Source organism: Amblyomma americanum, chromosome 1 (genome assembly GCF_052857255.1).
Source record: "Amblyomma americanum isolate KBUSLIRL-KWMA chromosome 1, ASM5285725v1, whole genome shotgun sequence".
NCBI classification, from domain to species: domain Eukaryota; kingdom Metazoa; phylum Arthropoda; class Arachnida; order Ixodida; family Ixodidae; genus Amblyomma; species Amblyomma americanum.
In genome coordinates, this window is record NC_135497.1 from 555,414,904 (window position 1) to 555,434,401 (window position 19,498).

The 19,498-nt window shown below is 49.6% G+C and overlaps 2 non-coding genes across 2 annotated transcripts; both read left to right on the forward strand.

Annotated features, from left to right (window-relative positions):
- The first annotated feature begins 1,637 nt into the window (after positions 1–1,637).
- On the forward strand, positions 1,638–1,711 carry TRNAS-CGA (transfer RNA serine (anticodon CGA)). The gene has a single exon. It is a non-coding gene; the product is annotated as a tRNA-Ser (tRNA).
- Positions 1,712–18,418: 16,707 nt separating this feature from the next.
- On the forward strand, positions 18,419–18,492 carry TRNAL-CAA (transfer RNA leucine (anticodon CAA)). The gene has a single exon. It is a non-coding gene; the product is annotated as a tRNA-Leu (tRNA).
- The last annotated feature ends 1,006 nt before the right edge of the window (positions 18,493–19,498 follow it).

Consider the following 19,498-nt stretch of genomic DNA (forward strand, 5'->3'; position numbering starts at 1 on the left):
AATAGTGTAACGGAGGTCTCGGTTCTCGAAGTCTTGATGCCATAGGTAGCATAAGAGGGCTCTCGCACAGTTTCCGCCCTCGCCATTAGATGACGTTCTACGTCACACTTGCGGTATTACAGGACGTGTTACGTCCACCGCTATGGACGAGGGTGGCGCTGGTGAACACTCTCAAGGTTCGCTTACACAGGAAGCATAAATACCCACGAAAGCAGCAGATTGGACAGCCGTCACCGTAGCTCAGTTGGTAAGAGCACCGGACGCGATATTCGGAGGTCGTGGGTTCGGATCCCACCGGCGGCATGGTTGTTTTTTCTGCTCGTTTATAAGTAATTTTCTTTAAACCAATTGATTATCATTAGAAATTAAAAAAAAAGAAAATATTACCCTATGCACCTTGGTTTCGGTGACTGTTCGCTTCCTTAATATGTTTGTCAACCGAGCCACTCATTTCATTTGCCTTGTCTGCTAATAGTGTAACGGGGGTCTCGGTTCTGGCAGTCTTGATGCCATAGGTAGCATAAGAGGGTTCTCGCAGAGTTTCCGCCCTCACCGTTAGATGAAGCTCTACGTCACACTTGCGGTATTACAGGACGTACTACGTCCTCCGCTATGGACGAAGGTGGCGCTGGTGAAAACTCTCAAGGTTCGCTTACATGCAAAACATAACTACACACGAAAGCAGCAGATCGGACAGCCGTCACCGAAGCTCAGTTGGTGAGAGCACCGGACGCGATATATGGAGGCCGTGGGTTCGGATCCCACCGGCGGCATGGTTGTTTTTTCTGCTCGTTTATAAGTAATTTTCTTTAAACCAATTGTTCGGCATTAGAAATTTAAAAAAAAGAAAACATTACCCTATGCACCTTGGTTTCGGTGACTGTTCGCTTCCTTAATATGTTTGTCAACCGAGCCACTCATTTCATTTGACTTGTCTGCTAATAGTGTAACGGGGGTCTCGGTTCTGGCAGTCTTGATGCCATAGGTAGCATAAGAGGGCTCTCGCACAGTTTCCGCCCTCACCGTTAGATGAAGTTCTACGTCACACTTGCGGTATTACAGGACGTACTACGTCCACCGCTCTGGACGAGGGTGGCGCTGCTGAACACTCTCAAGGTTCGCTTACACGAAAAACATAAAACCCACGAAAGCAGCAGATTGGACAGCTGTTGCCGTAGCTCAGTTGGTAAGAGCAGCGGACGCGATATTCGGAGGTCGAGGGTTCGTACACCACCGGAGGCATGGTTATTTTTTCTGCTGGTTTATAAGAATTTTCTTTAAACACATTGATTGGGTTTAGAAATTTAAAAAAAATAGAAAAGATTACCCTATGCACTTTGGTTTCGGTGACTGTTGGCTTCCTTAATATGTTTGTCAAACCAGCCCCTCATTTCATTTGCCTTGTCTGCTAATAGCTTAACGGGGGTCTCATTTCTGCCAGTCTTGATGCTATAGGTAGTATAACAGCGCTCTCGCAGTTTCCGCCCTCGCCGTTAGATGACGTTCTAAATCAAACTTGTGGCATTACAGGACGTGCTACGTCCACCGCTATGGACGAGCGTTGCGCTGTTGAACACTCTCGAGGTTCGCTTACACGCAAAACATAAATACCCATGAAAGCAGCAGATTAGACAGCCGTCGCCGTAGCTCAGTTGGTGAGAGCACCGGACGCGATATTCGGAGGTCGTGGGTTCAAATCCCACCGGCGGCATGGTTGCTTTTCTCTGCTCGTTTATAAGTAATTTTCTTTAAACCAATTTATTGGCATTAGTAATTAAAAAAAATTGATAACATTCCCCTATGCTCCTAGGTTTCGGTGACTGTTGGCTTCCTTAATATTGTAACGGAAAACAGGGAGACAGGTCGCTAACCAGCAGAATACAGCAAGCAGCCAGCCAGCCAGCGCGAGACACTTCAACGTCTTCGAAGACACTTCAGCGCCACCTGAGAACACCAGGTGGCATTACTCCCCCTCCAAAAAAAAAAAAACAAAAGCGGGGTTGCAGTATGGGCAGTGGAAAGAGAAAAAAAAAACAGCACAAGCACACAAAAATGTACAAGGGAGGTGGGCGAAGGTGTCCCACGCGAAAACTAGCAGAACACTGAGCGTACTATCCATTACCGCGTGAAGTAGGGTTTCATGCGGACAACGTGCACAACCTCAGAGCGGGGTGGACGACGCTGAGGCTGCACAGTCCCGTCAGGAAGAACTTCGTAGGTCACTTCGGTGACGCGGCGCAAAACTCGGTACGGTCCAAAGTAACGGCACATCAGTTTTTCAGACAAGCCTGGGCGGCGTACCGGGGTCCACACCCAAACTTGGTCTCCCGGATGGTATTCGACGTGCCGATGACGGAGGTTGTAGCGGCGTGCATCCGTGCCCTGCTGCCGCTGAATGTGAAGACGGGCAAGTTGACGTGCTTCCTCGGCGCGCTGAGCGAACTGCTCGGCGTCTGGCGTGAGTGGGTGGTCATCAGTGCTGCATGGAAGCATTGCATCCAGCATCGTCTGAACGTCACGTCCGTAGACCAGACGAAATGGTGTAAATCGGGTCGTCTCCTGGGTGGCCGTGTTGTAAGCGTATGTGACGTACGGGAGAATCTCGTCCCAGGTTTTGTGCTGCGAGTCTATGTACATTGCGATCATGTCGGCGATCGTTCTGTTGAGTCTCTCTGTGAGCCCGTTCGTCTGTGGGTGATAGGCAGTAGTTTTGCGATGGTTCGTGTGACTGAGCTCGAACACGTCGCGCATGAGCTGTGCCGTAAACGCCGTACCTCGATCAGTGATTACGTGGGACGGTGTGCCATGACGCAGCACGATTTGTTGCATAAAAAACTGGGCGATCTCAGATGACGTACCGCGCTGCACCGCTTTAGTTTCCGCATACCTTGTTAAATAGTCGGTCGCGACTATGATCCATTTATGACCGGCCGATGACACAGGGAATGGGCCCAGAAGATCGATGCCGACTTGATCAAAAGGCGTCCGAGGGGGTTCAATAGGTTGGAGCAAGCCCGCTGGCTTGAGAGGAGGCGCCTTACGACGTTGGCAATCGCGGCAGCCTCTGACGTAACGCTGGACGGCGTGAGAAAGTTTGGGCCAATAATACGCCTGGCGCACGCGTGCAAGTGTGCGGGCAAAGCCCAAGTGGCCGGAGGTCGGCTCATCGTGACAAGCAAGAAGGATATCGGCGCGGAGATCTGCCGGAACGACGAGGAGGTGCGCTCGGTCAACAGTGCTGGAATTTTTCTTAAACAAAATGCCGTTCCCGAGACAGAAGGCCGGCAGGTTTCTAGAAAATTGTCGGGGTACGACAGAAGCTCGGCCCTCCAGATAATCAATGATAGGTCGCAGGTCTGGGTCAGCTGGCTGGCGGGTCATTAGGTCTAAGGCGCTGACAACTCCAATAAAACCACTCTCGTCCTCTATGCTATCATCCGCTAACCCGACGGGCGCGCGAGAGAGTGCGTCAGCGTCTTCGTGCGTCTGGCCAGATTTGTGCACAATGGTGTAATCGAATTCTTGGAGGCGGAGGCTCCATCGGGCTAGGCGCCCCGATGGGTCGCGAAGATTTGCAAGCCAGCACAACGAATGGTGGTCGGTAACTACTTTGAACGGGCGGCCGTAGAGGTACGGACGAAATTTCATGGTTGCCCACATAACCGCAAGGCATTCTTTTTCTGTGGTCGAATAGTTTGTTTCAGCGCGAGAAAGCGTGCGGCTTGCATACGCGATGACCTTTCCACGCCACCTTGGTGTTGGACGAGTACGGCGCCGAGGCCGACGTTGCTCGCGTCGGTGTGGACTTCGGTTTCAGCCTCTTCATCAAAGTGCGCAAGAACAGGGGATGTTAGCAGTCGTCTGCGCAGCTCGGCAAAAGCCTCCTGCTGCTCGGCAGCCCACACGAACTGTGTATCATTGCGCGTGAGGTGGTACAGGGGTGCGGCAATCTTTGAAAAGTCGGCGATGAAGCGGCGGTAATATGCGCACAGACCCAAAAAACGTTGCACACTTTTCTTTGTTGCAGGAACAGGAAAGTTGGCGACGGCAGCAGTTTTCTCGGGGTCGGGCTTAACGCCATCGGCACTCACGAGGTGACCGAGAAACTTCAACTCTTTGTACCCAAAGTGGCACTTCTCGGGCTTTAGCGTTAAGTCGGCCGATCGGAGGGCATCTAATACGGTCCTCAGGCGTTCAAGGTGTTCGGCAAAGGTTTCGGAAAATACGACGACATCATCGAGATAAACCAAACAAGTTTGCCATTTTAGTCCAGCGAGAACGGTATCCATCATCCGCTGGAAAGTTGCCGGCGCTGAACATAGCCCAAAAGGTAGCACTTTAAATTCGTACAGTCCGTCGGGTGTCACAAACGCCGTTTTTTCGCGGTCCCGCTCGTCGACCTCTATCTGCCAGTACCCACTCTTTAAATCAATGGAGGAGAAGTACTGGGCGCGACGAAGTCTGTCGAGCGAGTCGTCGATACGAGGCAGCGGGTAGACGTCTTTTTTGGTGATGTTGTTCAGTTTCCGATAATCCACGCAGAAGCGGAGTGTCCCATCCTTTTTCTTCACCAGCACGACAGGTGAAGACCAGGGGCTGCTGGAAGGTTGAATGATTCCATCTGAAAGCATCTCCTTCACCTGCGTTTGGATCGCCTCACGCTCCTTCGGTGAGATACGGTACGGCTGCTGATGGATGGGGCGGGCATCGTCGGGCGTAATGATGCGGTGCTCGAGAAGAGCCGTTTGCCGGACTTTCGACGAAGAAGCGAAACAGGAGGAGTATTCAAGTAGGAGGGCACGTAGTTCTCGCTGTTGAGTCACCGAAAGGTCCGGGCTGATGTCAAGGGATGGGCGCACAGGTCTAACAGCTTCGAACGCGAAACATTCAGAAACCTCCGCTAAGGGGTCGGCGAATGCGATGGCAGTAGCACGAAAAAGGTGCCGGGGCTCGTTAGAGAAGTTAGTCACCAGGAGCTCAGAGCAGCCGTCGCGGAGATGGATGAGACCTCGCGCTGAGCAGATGCCGTGGGTGAGCAAAAGGGACAGGTTGCCCTCTGCGACCGCTGTCCCTTCACGTAGTCCGTCGCAGTGAACACTCACAAAAACGCTGGCGCGTGGCGGAATCCAAACGCTCTCGGCGGATATTCTAAGGGCGGCGCGGCGTGGACAGTCCTCGGAGTAAACATCAGCTTTCTCGGTAGAAAATGTGACAGTGCGCTTTCGGAGGTCAATAATAGCTCCATACTCTCGGAGAAAATCAACGCCAAGGATACAGTCACGGGAGCAGTTCGGTAGAACTAGGCAGCTGACAACAAATGTGGAGCTGCGAATTTGGACTCTTGCTGTGCATAGGCCAAGCGGAGTTACGACATGTCCGCCAGCCGTGCGAATCTGCGTGCCGGACCATGGTGTCATTACTTTTTTAAGAAGCGCCGCTAGCTTTCCGCTTAAAATCGAGAAATCAGCGCCAGTGTCCACCAAAGCACTAACCTTATAGCCATCGAGAAGCACGGGTATATCCAACGAGAATCGATCTCCGAGTTCAGGTACTGCAGTCGTTGCCTTTAAATCGCGGTCGGTCGCTGTTCGCGTTGCCGGGGGGTCTTGTTCGTATCGATTGCCAGCGGCCTCGCCCCCTGAGGTCGCTCTCTTTAGTTTTCCCGGCGGGGACTTGGCGACCGTCTCTGCGCCATCCAGGAGGAGCTTTGGGGCTGTGGCGAAGGTCGGCGTGGTGATGGAGACCGAGACTGCCGCTGGGGAATTGTCGCCATGCGCTGCTGGGCTACGTAGTCCTCGATCTCCCGGGGTCGTTGACCTCTTGGTGGACGGGGCATGTCGATAGGGAACCCCTGCAGCCCAAGCTGTCGATACGGGCACTGGCGATACAGATGACCGTGTTCCCCGCAGTGAAAGCAGAGACGCCGCCGATCCGGAGCACGCCACAGGTCCGTCTTCCGCTGGGGTGATCGTCGATTGTCGATGTAGTACGTGTCGGCGTGTGCGGAAAACAGCGAGCCTTGATTGGACGGAGGAAACTGCGCCGAAGAGGGCGCAGGACGTTGCAAGGCTTCAGCGTACGTTGGACGACGGCACTCCGTTGGTAAAGGCGGCGGGTCAACGGACGGGAACGAAGGTCTCAAGGCTTGAACCTCTTCGCGGACCAGGCTAGCGAGAGAGCCGGCCGTCGGCAGGGGAGCACCGAAAAGCGCCTGGAGCTCTTCGCGCACAACGGAGCGGATCAGGTCGCGGAGAAGACCAGGGTTAGCCCCGAAGGCAGGAAGCGGCTCTGTAAGTGAAGCGGCGAGTACCGGCCGGTCGTAGGTGGTAGACCGCCGCAAGAGCATCTTCTCCATCGTGACCGCCTCCGAGAGAAACTCAGCAACAGTCCCAGGTGGACTGCACACGAGGCCAGCGAAAAGTTGCTCTTTAACGCCGCGCATGAGATGGCGCACCTTTTTATCTTCGGGCATGGCCGGGTCAGCTCGCCGGAAGAGCCGAGTCATATCCTCCACGTACATGCTTACAGTCTCATTCGGCATCTGAATGCGAGACTGCAAAGCCCGTTCAGCCCGTTCTCGACGATCCGTGCTGGTGTAGGTCTCCAGCAGGCGTCGGCGGAACTCGTGCCATGATGTTAGGGCGTCTTCTCGGTTTTCGTACCAGGTACGTGCACCATCCTCGAGACTAAAGAAGACGCTTCGAAGTTTAGCGGCGTCGTCCCACTGGTTGAATGAGGCCACGCGTTCAAACTCGAGAAGCCAGTCCTCTACGTCTTCGAGCTGACTGCCGTGGAATGGTTTGGGCAGTCGCGGATTCTGCAAGGTGTAGTAGGCAGCAGCTGGCATGACAGGTCGATGGGTGGGTGCTCTGGCAGACTCCAAAAGCCCGTGTTCGGGAGGTAGGCCTTGATTTCTCCGGCTAGCACGGTGCACGGGGGTGTCCACTAGCGAAGGACTGGAGCCCAGGGTATCCGGAGGAGTATGAGACATATACAGGGATCTTTACCCAGCGCCTACACCAAAATATGTAACGGAAAACAGGGAGACAGGTCGCTAACCAGCAGAATACAGCAAGCAGCCAGCCAGCCAGCGCAAGACACTTCAACGTCTTCGAAGACACTTCAGCGCCACCTGAGAACACCAGGTGGCAATATGTTTGTCAAACGAGCCCCTCATTTCATTTGCCTTGTCTGCTAATAGTGTAACGGAGGTCTCGGTTCTGGCAGTCTTGATGCCATAGGTAGCATAAGAGGGCTCTCGCACAGTTTCCGCCCTCGCCATTAGATGACGTTCTACGTCACACTTGCGGTATTACAGGACGTGTTACGTCCACCGCTATGGAAGAGGGTGGCGCTGGTGAACACTCTCAAGGTTCGCTTACACAGGAAACATAAATACCCAAGAAAGCAGCAGATTGGACAGCCGTCGCCGTAGCTCAGTTGGTAAGAGCACCGAACGCGATATTCGGAGGTCGTGGGTTCGGATCCCACCGGCGGCATGGTTGTTTTTTCTGCTCGTTTATAAGTAATTTTTTTTAAACCAATTGATTATTAGAAATTTAAAAAAAAAGAAAATATTACCCTATGCACCTTGGTTTCGGTGACTGTTCGCTTCCTTAATATGTTTGTCAACCGAGCCACTCATTTCATTTGCCTTGTCTGCTAATAGTGTAACGGGGGTCTCGGTTCTGGCAGTCTTGATGCCATAGGTAGCATAAGAGGGCTCTCGCACAGTTTCCGCCCTCACCGTTAGATGAAGTTCTACGTCACACTTGCGGTATTACAGGACATACTACGTCCTCCGCTATGGACGAAGGCGGCGCTGGTGAAAACTCTCAAGGTTCGTTTAAATGCAAAACATAACTACACACGAAAGCAGCAGATCGGACAGCCGTCACCGAAGCTCTGTTGGTGAGAGCACCGGACGCGATATATGGAGGCCGTGGGTTCGGATCCCACCGGCGGCAAGGTTGTTTTTTCTGCTCGTTTATAAGTAATTTTCTTTAAACCAATTGATCGGCATTAGAAATTTAAAAAAAATAGAAAACGTTCCCCTATGCATCTTGGTTTCGGTGACTGTTGGCTTCCTTATTATGTTAGTCAAACGAGCCCCTCATTTCATTTGCCTTGTCTGCCTATAGCGTAACGGGGGTCTCGGTTCTGGCAGTCTTGATGCTATATGTAGCATAAAAGGGCTCTCGCACAGTTTTCGCCCTCGCCGTTAGATGAAGTTCCACGTCACACTTGCGGTATTACAGGACGTGCTGCGTCCACCGCTCAGGACGGGGGTGGCGCTGCTGAACACTCTCAAGGTTCGCTTACACGAAAAACATAAAACCCACGAAAGAAGCAGATTGGACAGCTGTTGCCGTAGCTCAGTTGGTAAGAGCAGCGGACGCGATATTCGGAGGTCGAGGGTTCGTACGCCACCGGAGGCATGGTTATTTTTTCTGCTGGTTTATAAGAATTTTCTTTAAACCAATTGATTGGCTTTAGAAATGAAAAAAAGAAAGCATTCGCCTATGCACTTTGGTTTCGGTGACTGTTGGCTTCCTTAATATGTTTGTCAAACCAGCCGCTCATTTCATTTGCCTTGTCTGCTAATAGCTTAACGGGGGTCTCATTTCTGCCAGTCTTGATGCTATAGGTAGTATAACAGCGCTCTCGCAGTTTCCGCCCTCGCCGTTAAATGACGTTCTAAATCACACTTGTGGCATTACAGGACGTCCTACGTCCACCGTTATGGACGAGCGTTGTGCTGTTGAACACTCTAGAGGTTCGCTTACACGCAAAACATAAATACCCATGAAAGCAGCAGATTAGACAGCCGTCGCCGTAGCTCAGTTGGTGAGAGCACCGGACGCGATATTCGGAGGTCGTGGGTTCAGATCCCACCGGCGGCATGGTTGCTTTTCTCTGCTCGTTTATAAGTAATTTTCTTTAAACCAATTTATTGCAATTAGTAATTAAAAAAAATAGATAACATTCCCCTATGCACCTTGGTTTCGGTGACTGTTCGCTTCCTTAATATGTTTGTCAACCGAGCCACTCATTTCATTTGCCTTGTATGCTAATAGTGTAACGGGGGTCTCGGTTCTGGCAGTCTTGATGCCATAGATAGCATAAGAGGGCTCTCGCACAGTTTCCGCCCTCACCGTTAGATGAAGTTCTACGTCACACTTGCGGTATTACAGGACGTACTACGTCCTCCGCTATGGACGAAGGTGGCGCTGGTGAAAACTCTCAAGGTTCGCTTATATGCAAAACATAACTACACACGAAAGCAGCAGATCGGACAGCTGTTGCCGTAGCTCAGTTGGTACGAGCAGCGGACGCGATATTCGGAGGTAGAGGGTTCGTACGCCACCGGTGGCATGGTTATTTTTTCTGCTGGTTTATAAGAATTTTCTTTAAACATATTGATTGGCTTTAGAAATGAAAAAAAGAAAGCATTCCCCTATGCACTTTGGTTTCGGTGACTGTTGGCTTCCTTAATATGTTTGTCAAACCAGCCCCTCATTTCATTTGCCTTGTCTGCTAATAGCTTAACGGGGGTCTCATTTCTGCCAGTCTTGATGCTATAGGTAGTGTAACAGCGCTCTCGCAGTTTCCGCCCTCGCCGTTAGATGACGTTCTAAATCACACTTGTGGCATTACAGGACGTGCTACGTCCACCGCTATGGACGAGCGTTGCGCTGTTGAACACTCTAGAGGTTCGCTTACACGCAAAACATAAATACCCATGAAAGCAGCAGATTAGACAGCCGTCGCCGTAGCTCAGTTGGTGAGAGCACCGGACGCGACATTCGGAGGTCGTGGGTTCGGATCCCACCGGCGGCATGGTTGCTTTTCTCTGCTCGTTTATAAGTAATTTTCTTTAAACCAATTTATTGGCATTAGTAATTAAAAAAAAAAGAAAACATTACCCTATGCACCTTGGATTCGGTGACTGTTCGCTTCCTTAATATGTTTGTCAACCGAGCCACTCATTTCATTTGCCATGTCTGCTAATAGTGTAACGGGGGTCTCGGTTCTGGCAGTCTTGATGCCATAGGTAGCATAAGAGGGCTCTCGCACAGTTTCCGCCCTCACCGTTAGATGAAGTTCTACGTCACACTTGCGGTATTACAGGACGTACTACGTCCACCGCTCTGGACGAGGGTGGCGCTGCTGAACACTCTCAAGGTTCGCTTACACGAAAAACATAAAACCCACGAAAGCAGCAGATTGGACAGCTGTGGCCGTAGCTCAGTTGGTAAGAGCAGCGGACGCGATATTCGGAGGTCGAGGGTTCGTATGCCACCGGAGGCATGGTTATTTTTTCTGCTGGTGTATAAGAATTTTCTTTAAACCAATTGATTGGCTTTAGAAATGAAAAAAAGAAAGCATTCCCCTATGCACTTTGGTTTCGGTGACTGTTGGCTTCCTTAATATGTTTGTCAAACCAGCCCCTCATTTCATTTGCCTTGTCTGCTAATAGCTTAACGGGGGTCTCATTTCTGCCAGTCTTGATGCTATAGGTAGTATAACAGCGCTCTCGCAGTTTCCGCCCTCGCCGTTAGATGACGTTCTAAATCACACTTGTGGCATTACAGGACGTGCTACGTCCACCGCTATGGACGAGCGTAGCGCTGTTGAACACTCTAGAGGTTCGCTTACACGCAAAACATAAATACCCATGAATGCAGCAGATTAGACAGCCGTCGCCGTAGCTCAGTTGGTGAGAGCACCGGACGCGATATTCGGAGGTAGTGGGTTCGGATCCCACCGGCGGCATGGTTGTTTTTCTCTGCTCGTTTATAAGTAATTTTCTTTAAACCAATTGATTGGCATTAGTAATTAAAAAAATAGATAACATTCCCCTATGCACCTAGGTTTCGGTGACTGTTGGCTTCCTTAATATGTTTGTCAAACGAACCCCTCATTTCATTTGCCTTGTCTGCTAATAGTGTAACGGAGGTCTCGGTTCTGGCAGTCTTGATGCCATAGGTAGCATAAGAGGGCTCTCGCACAGTTTCCGCCCTCGCCATTAGATGACGTTCTACGTCACACTTGCGGTATTACAGGACGTGTTACGTCCACCGCTATGGAAGAGGGTGGCGCTGGTGAACACTCTCAAGGTTCGCTTACACAGGAAACATAAATACCCAAGAAAGCAGCAGATTGGACAGCCGTCGCCGTAGATCAGTTGGTAAGAGCACCGAACGCGATATTCGGAGGTCGTGGGTTCGGATCCCACCGGCGGCATGGCTGTTTTTTCTGCTCGTTTATAAGTAATTATCTTTAAACCAATTGATTATTAGAAATTAAAAAAAAGAAAATATTACCCTATGCACCTTGGTTTCGGTTACTGTTCGCTTCCTTAATATGTTTGTCAACCGAGCCACTCATTTCATTTGCCTTGTCTGCTAATAGTGTAACGGGGGTCTCGGTTCTGGCAGTCTTGATGCCATAGGTAGCATAAGAGGGCTCTCGCACAGTTTCCGCCCTCACCGTTAGATGGAGTTCTACGTCACACTTGCGGTATTACAGGACATACTACGTCCTCCGCTATGAACGAAGGCGGCGCTGGTGAAAACTCTCAAGGTTCGCTTACATGCAAAACATAACTACACACGAAAGCAGCAGATCGGACAGCCGTCACCGAAGCTCTGTTGGTGAGAGCACCGGACGCGATATATGGAGGCCGTGGGTTCGGATCCCACCGGCGGCATGGTTGTTTTTTCTGCTCGTTTATAAGTAATTTTCTTTAAACCAATTGATCGGCATTAGAAATTTAAAAAAATAGAAAACGTTCCCCTATGCATCTTGGTTTCGGTGACTGTTGGCTTCCTTATTATGTTAGTCAAACGAGCCCCTCATTTCATTTGCCTTGTCTGCCTATAGCGTAACGGGGGTCTCGGTTCTGGGAGTCTTGATGCTATATGTAGCATAAGAGGGCTCTCGCACAGTTTTCGCCCTCGCCGTTAGATGAAGTTCCACGTCACACTTGCGGTATTACAGGACGTGCTGCGTCCACCGCTCAGGACGGGGGTGGCGCTGCTGAACACTCTCAAGGTTCGCTTACACGAAAAACATAAAACCCACGAAAGAAGCAGATTGGACAGCTGTTGCCGTAGCTCAGTTGGTAAGAGCAGCGGACGCGATATTCGGAGGTCGAGGGTTCGTACGCCACCGGAGGCATGGTTATTTTTTCTGCTGGTTTATAAGAATTTTCTTTAAACCAATTGATTGGCTTTAGAAATGAAAAAAAGAAAGCATTCCCCTATGCACTTTGGTTTCGGTGACTGTTGGCTTCCTTAATATGTTTGTCAAACCAGCCCCTCATTTCATTTGCCTTGTCTGCTAATAGCTTAACGGGGGTCTCATTTCTGCCAGTCTTGATGCTATAGGTAGTGTAACAGCGCTCTCGCAGTTTCCGCCCTCGCCGTTAGATGACGTTCTACGTCACACTTGCGGTATTACAGGACATGCTACGTCCACCGCTATGGACGAGGGTGGCGCTGGTGAACACTCTCAAGGTTTGCTTACACGCAAAACATAAATACCCACGAAAGCAGTAGATTGGACACCCGTCGCCGTAGCTCAATTGGTAGGAGCACCGGACGCAACAATCGGAGGTCGTGGGTTCGGATCCAACCGGCGGCATGCTTGTTTTTTCTGCTCGTTTATAAGTAATTTTCTTTAAACCAAATGTTCGGCGTTAGAAATTAAAAAAAAAAGAAAACATTACCCTATGCACCTTGGATTCGGTGACTGTTCGCTTCCTTAATATGTTTGTCAACCGAGCCACTCATTTCATTTGCCATGTCTGCTAATAGTGTAACGGGGGTCTCGGTTCTGGCAGTCTTGATGCCATAGGTAGCATAAGAGGGCTCTCGCACAGTTTCCGCCCTCACCGTTAGATGAAGTTCTACGTCACACTTGCGGTATTACAGGACGTACTACGTCCACCGCTCTGGACGAGGGTGGCGCTGCTGAACACTCTCAAGGTTCGCTTACACGAAAAACATAAAACCCACGAAAGCAGCAGATTGGACAGCTGTGGCCGTAGCTCAGTTGGTAAGAGCAGCGGACGCGATATTCGGAGGTCGAGGGTTCGTATGCCACCGGAGGCATGGTTATTTTTTCTGCTGGTGTATAAGAATTTTCTTTAAACCAATTGATTGGCTTTAGAAATGAAAAAAAGAAAGCATTCCCCTATGCACTTTGGTTTCGGTGACTGTTGGCTTCCTTAATATGTTTGTCAAACCAGCCCCTCATTTCATTTGCCTTGTCTGCTAATAGCTTAACGGGGGTCTCATTTCTGCCAGTCTTGATGCTATAGGTAGTATAACAGCGCTCTCGCAGTTTCCGCCCTCGCCGTTAGATGACGTTCTAAATCACACTTGTGGCATTACAGGACGTGCTACGTCCACCGCTATGGACGAGCGTAGCGCTGTTGAACACTCTAGAGGTTCGCTTACACGCAAAACATAAATACCCATGAATGCAGCAGATTAGACAGCCGTCGCCGTAGCTCAGTTGGTGAGAGCACCGGACGCGATATTCGGAGGTCGTGGGTTCGGATCCCACCGGCGGCATGGTTGTTTTTTCTGCTCGTTTATAAGTAATTTTCTTTAAACCAATTGATTGGCATTAGAAATTTAAAAAAAATAGAAAAGATTACCCTATGCACTTTGGTTTCGGTGACTGTTCGCTTCCTTAATATGTTTGTCAACCGAGCCATTCATTTCATTTGCCTTGTCTGCTAATAGTTTAACGGGGGTCTCGGTTCTGGCAGTCTTGATGCCATAGGTAGCATAAGAGGGCTCTCGCACAGTTTCCACCCTCACCGTTAGATGAAGTTCTACGTCACACTTGCGGTATTACAGGACGCACTACGTCCACCGCTGTGGACGAAGGTGGCGCTGGTGAAAACTCTCAAGGTTAGCTTACACGCAAAACATAACTACACACGAAAGCAGCACGTCGGACAGCCGTCGCCGAAGCTCAGTTGGTGAGAGCACCGGACGCGATATATGGAGGCCGTGGGTTCGGATCCCACCGGCGGCATGGTTGTTTTTTCTGCTCGTTTATAAGTAATTTTCTTTAAACCAATTGATCGGCATTAGAAATTTAAAAAAATAGACATGGTAAAAGAATGCAGCGCGAAAAAAACAAGGACGAACAGAAGTGGACAGGACAGGGCGCTGACTACCAACACGTTTATTCAGAAGGATGAGCAGCTTATATAACGCAGTCCAACACCCACGTGACCAAGAAAATAGCAAACGCGTTCAACTATCTAATACAAAAAAAAACAAAACGAAGTACACAATATCAAAGTGATACATATCTGGGTAACGCAAAGTCAGCCAAGAACCGATAAACCGAGAGGACCACGACGAACCGTAAGGTGCACGCATGGAAAATGAACAGTCAGCGACCTTTGCCGCCAATGCAGCACGAGGCAAAAGGAAGACGACAAAAACAAAATAGTCACCGAACACTAAGTAAAAGTCGAAGCTAAAAGCAGGGTCGGGGCCAAACGCATAACAAAACAATACAAAACGCAACGCAAAAGCTGAGTCAACCGTTCACAGTCAAACTGAGTCAAAAAAGTTGAAAGTTCTCTAGAACAAGAATTAAAAGCAGACGTGAATAAAAAAGACGTGTTTATAGTGGGCCTAGAAAACTGGACTCCTTGTCTGTAAGTAAAAGTGAAGGCGTGCTGACGCACTTCAATCCATGAGCAAGCAAAATGCAGCCATAACCTGCGTGAACCTCATCGCTATTTCTACTTGCAAGGCCAGGATCCTCTCGTTACATATCAAAAAGAAAATTGTGCCGTTCGAAGTGCGAGTGTTGTTCGGCCCTGTGGAGCCGTCTTGGGGGCATGTTCGGCGTATGTGCAAGATTCTGAAGTCAGAACTCTGGAGACAAGTGCGTCTTTTCCAAGACTGGCTAGGTGTGTTCGCGCCCCAGAGGCCACATTCGACGGGGGTGAGCTGCAGATATTATGAGTACAAAAAGCTCGCTGCACAATCGGCTGAATTCCTATGGCACCAGTACCGTCTGCGCCTTCCAGTAAGGAAGAAGGAAGTGAAGTCGTCTACGACCAACGTCACCGTTCTCGGAGGTGCTTGCATCTCGTCTCAGGACTTGAAGGTCCTACAGAAGGGTCCCAAATTCAGCTTTCAACCACCTTCAAACAAGTACCAGCTCCTGGCTATGGTGCGGCAGTTGGCACAACGAGTACCAGAGCAAGACAAGGCACGAGTCATTGGGGATGGCGTCGATGTTCTACGTCGCTGTGGGGCCTCGCTCACACATGCTAAGCCTCCCATCGTGTCCATTGCTAAACGCCTCAAGGAGGGTAACCTTATGGCTCTGCAAAGCGACAAAGAAGGCGGATTTGTCATCCTCCCTGACCACTTGTACAAGGAGAAGGCTGAGGTAGCGCTCGAAAAGAATTTCAAGAAGGTTCAATTCCGCCCCAGCAGACAGAAAACTTTGGCTTTGAAGCTACTGACAAGTTTTCAGCTCGACAGATTAAGATCTTCGGCAGAAAAGGCCCGAGACTGCTTCTTGGAAGTCTTCTTCACAGGCAAAACCCATAAGCCTGACTGCCCTCTGAGGACCATCATCTCGGAAAAAGGTACGTGGCAGGCTGAAGTTGGTGCCTACCTACAACGCCACTTGAATGGCCTACCTTTAGATGACCCTTTTCTGGTAAGGAACTCGTCAGAGGTGTTACAGCGATTCAAAGGCAGTTCAGACGCTACGACTGGCTTTACAATTGACGTTGAAGACTTGTTTTATTCCGTTCCGCACGGTGGTCTATACGCAGCGGTGCGCGACGTGATCCAACAGTCGGGTGAAGTGCGTTTCCAGAACAGCTCGGGTGTGAGCAGCGACAATTTCCTTCGCCTTCTTCAGTTCTACCTTGAATCTACTGTTGTTCAGTACAGCGGTCAGTACTTCGTGCAAAAGAATGGCGTATGCATCGGGTCATCAATCGCGCCAGTCCTGTGTGATATCTACCTGGCGGCAGTCGATAAGCGCATTAGCCAGGTTCTCCCGGGTGAAGTGGTCCATTCGGTCTTCCGGTATGTGGATGATTTTATGATCGTCCTCAGAAGTTGCCCACCTGGTTCGTTGGAGCGTGTCATTCTTTAAATTGTCGCCCTTTTCAAGTCCCATTTTGGGGGTCTGAACTTTACCTGTGAACCGCCGAGAGGCAAGGATGTTCAGTTTTTGGACGTACTTTTTAGTTTTGAACAAACCCACCTCTGTTGGACGTACAACCCTCGCTCTCAGAAAGGTCTTCTTCCGCATGACAGCGCTCACTCGAAATTGATCAAGCGAGGCATTGTTTCTTCTGCCATCCAGGCTGCGCTCACAAAAAGCTGTCCCCATACGATGCAGAGCAGTGTTAACAACCAAGTCCAACGTCTTTACAGTGCTGGCTACTCACCAACACTAGTGAGTAGCGTTTCAGAGACTCTTCTCCAGAAATTGAAAGTGCAAGGCAAAGACGCAGGCAAACTAGAACAGGCCAAACGACCTCCTTTGGCCGTCATCCCGTATCTTCACAAGTTGTCTCACAATTTAAAGAAGGTTGCAAAAAGAAACAACGTAAACCTTGTCTTCTCAGCCCCGTGCAAATTGTCACGAGTGTGTACACTGCTGACAAAGCAAAAGAAAAAGGTTTGCCCTATTAGACATGTAGAACCACTCACACATTGTGCTACTTGTGTCATTTACGAGATTCCCTTGAAGTGTGGACGCGTGTATATTGGGCAAACCGGCAGGTGTCTCAACGAGAGATTGTTTGAACACCGCCGTAGGGTCCGTAACAAAAGCGGCGGGCACCTGGACGACCATTGCAAGTCTTGCAAAGGCTGCGAACCATGTTACACGCGCACGGTTGTCAGAGCACGGGCGCGGACAGAAAATGAAAGGGTCATCATTGAGGCAAGGATGATAGCCAAAGCTGGAGACAAGTGCGTCAGCACGCCTTCAATTTTACTTACAGACAAGGAGTCCAGTTTTCTAGGCCCACTATAAACACGTCTTTTTTATTCACGTCTGCTTTTAATTCTTGTTCTAGAGAACTTTCAACTTTTTTGACTCAGTTTGACTGTGAACGGTTGACTCAGCTTTTGCGTTGCGTTTTGTATTGTTTTGTTATGCGTTTGGCCCCGACCCTGCTTTTAGCTTCGACTTTTACTTAGTGTTCGGTGACTATTTTGTTTTTGTCGTCTTCGTTTTGCCTCGTGCAGCATTGGCGGCAAAGGTCGCTGACTGTTCATTTTCCATGCGTGCACCTTACGGTTCGTCGTGGTCCTCTCGGTTTATCGGTTCTTGGCTGACTTTGCGTTACCCAGATATGTATCACTTTGATTTTGTGTACTTCGTTTTGTTTTTTTTTGTATTAGATAGTTGAACGCGTTTGCTATTTTCTTGGTCACGTGGGTGTTGGACTGCGTTATATAAGCTGCTCATCCTTCTGAATAAATGTGTTGGTAGTCAGCGCCCTGTCCTGTCCACTTCTGTTCGTCCTTGTTTTTTTCGCGCTGCATTCTTTTACCATGTTCACTGACCAACAAAACCCAAACAGCCGCTTTAGTTAAAAAAATAGAAAAAGTTCCCCTATGCATCTTGGTTTCGGTGACTGTTGGCTTCCTTATTATGTTAGTCAAACGAGCCCCTCATTTCATTTGCCTTGTCTGCTTATAGCGTAACGGTGGTCTCGGTTCTGGCAGTCTTGATGCTATATGTTGCATAAGAGGGCTCTCGCACAGTTTCCGCCCTCGCCGTTAGATAAAGTTCCACGTCACACTTGCGGTATTACGGGACGTGCTACGTCCACCGCTCTGGACGAGGGTGGCGCTGGTGAACACTCTCTAGGTTCGCTTACACGCAAAACATAAAACCCATGAAAGCAGCAGATTAGACAGCCGTCGCCGTAGCTCAGTTGGTGAGAGCACCGGACGCGATATTCGGAGGTCGTGGGTTCGGATCCCACCGGCGGCATGGTTGCTTTTCTCTGCTCGTTTATAAGTAATTTTCTTTAAACCAATTTGTTGGCATTAGTAATTAAAAAAATAGATAACATTCCCCTATGCACCAAGCTTTCGGTGACTGTTGGCTTCCTTAATATGTTAGTCAAACGAGCTCCTCATTTCATTTGCCTTGTCTGCTAATAGCTTAACGGGGGTCTCGGTTCTGGCAGCCTTGATGCCATAGGTAGCATAAGAGGGCTCTCGCACAGTTTCCGCCCTCGCCATTAGATGACGTTCTACGTCACACTTGCGGTATTACAGGACGTGTTACGTCCACCGCTATGGACGAGGGTGGCGCTGGTGAACACTCTAGAGGTTCGCTTACACGCAAAACATAAATACCCACGAAAGCTGTAGATTGGACACCCGTCGCCGTAGCTCAGTTGGTAAGAGCACCGGACGCAACATTCGGAGGTCGTGGGTTCGGATCCCACCGGCGGCATGGTTGTTTTTTCGGCTCGTTTATAAGTGATTTTCTTTAAACCAATTGATTGGCATTAGAAATGAAAAAAAATTAGAAAAGATTACCCTATGCACTTTGCACTTTGGTTTCGGTGACTGTTCGCTTCCTTAATATGTTTGTCAACCGAGCCATTCATTTCATTTGCCTAGTCTGCTAATAGTTTAACGGGGGTCTCGGTTCTGGCAGTCTTGATGCCATAGGTAGCATAAGAGGGCTCTCGCACAGTTTCCACCCTCACCGTTAGATGAAGTTCTACGTCACACTTGCGGTATTACAGGACGTACTACGTCCACCGCTGTGGACGAAGGTGGCGCTGGTGAAAACTCTCAAGGTTAGCTTACACGCAAAACATAACTACACACGAAAGCAGCACATCGGACAGCCGTCGCCGAAGAACAGTTGGTGAGAGCACCGGACGCGATATATGGAGGGCGTGGGTTCGGATCCCACCGGCGGCATGGTTGTTTTTTCTGCTCGTTTATAAGTAATTTTCTTTAAACCAATTGATCGGCATTAGAAATTTAAAAAAATAGAAAACGTTCCCCTATGCATCTTGGTTTCGATGACTGTTGGCTTCCTTATTATGTTAGTCAAACGAGCCCCTCATTTCATTTGCCTTGTCTGCTTATAGCGTAACGGGGGTCTCGGTTCTGGCAGTCTTGATGCTATATGTAGCATAAGAGGGCTCTCGCACAGTTTCCGCCCTCGCCGTTAGATGAAGTTCCACGTCACACTTGCGGTATTACAGGACGTGCTACGTCCACCGCTCTGGACGAGGGTGGCGCTGGTGAACACTCTCTAGGTTCGCTTACACGCAAACCATAAAACCCACGAAAGCAGCAGATTGGACAGCTGTTGCCGTAGCTCAGTTGGTAAGAGCAGCGGACGCGATATTCGGAGGTCGAGGGTTCGTACGCCACCGGACGCATGGTTATTTTTTCTGCTGGTTTATAAGAAATTTCTTTAAACCAATTGATTGGCTTTA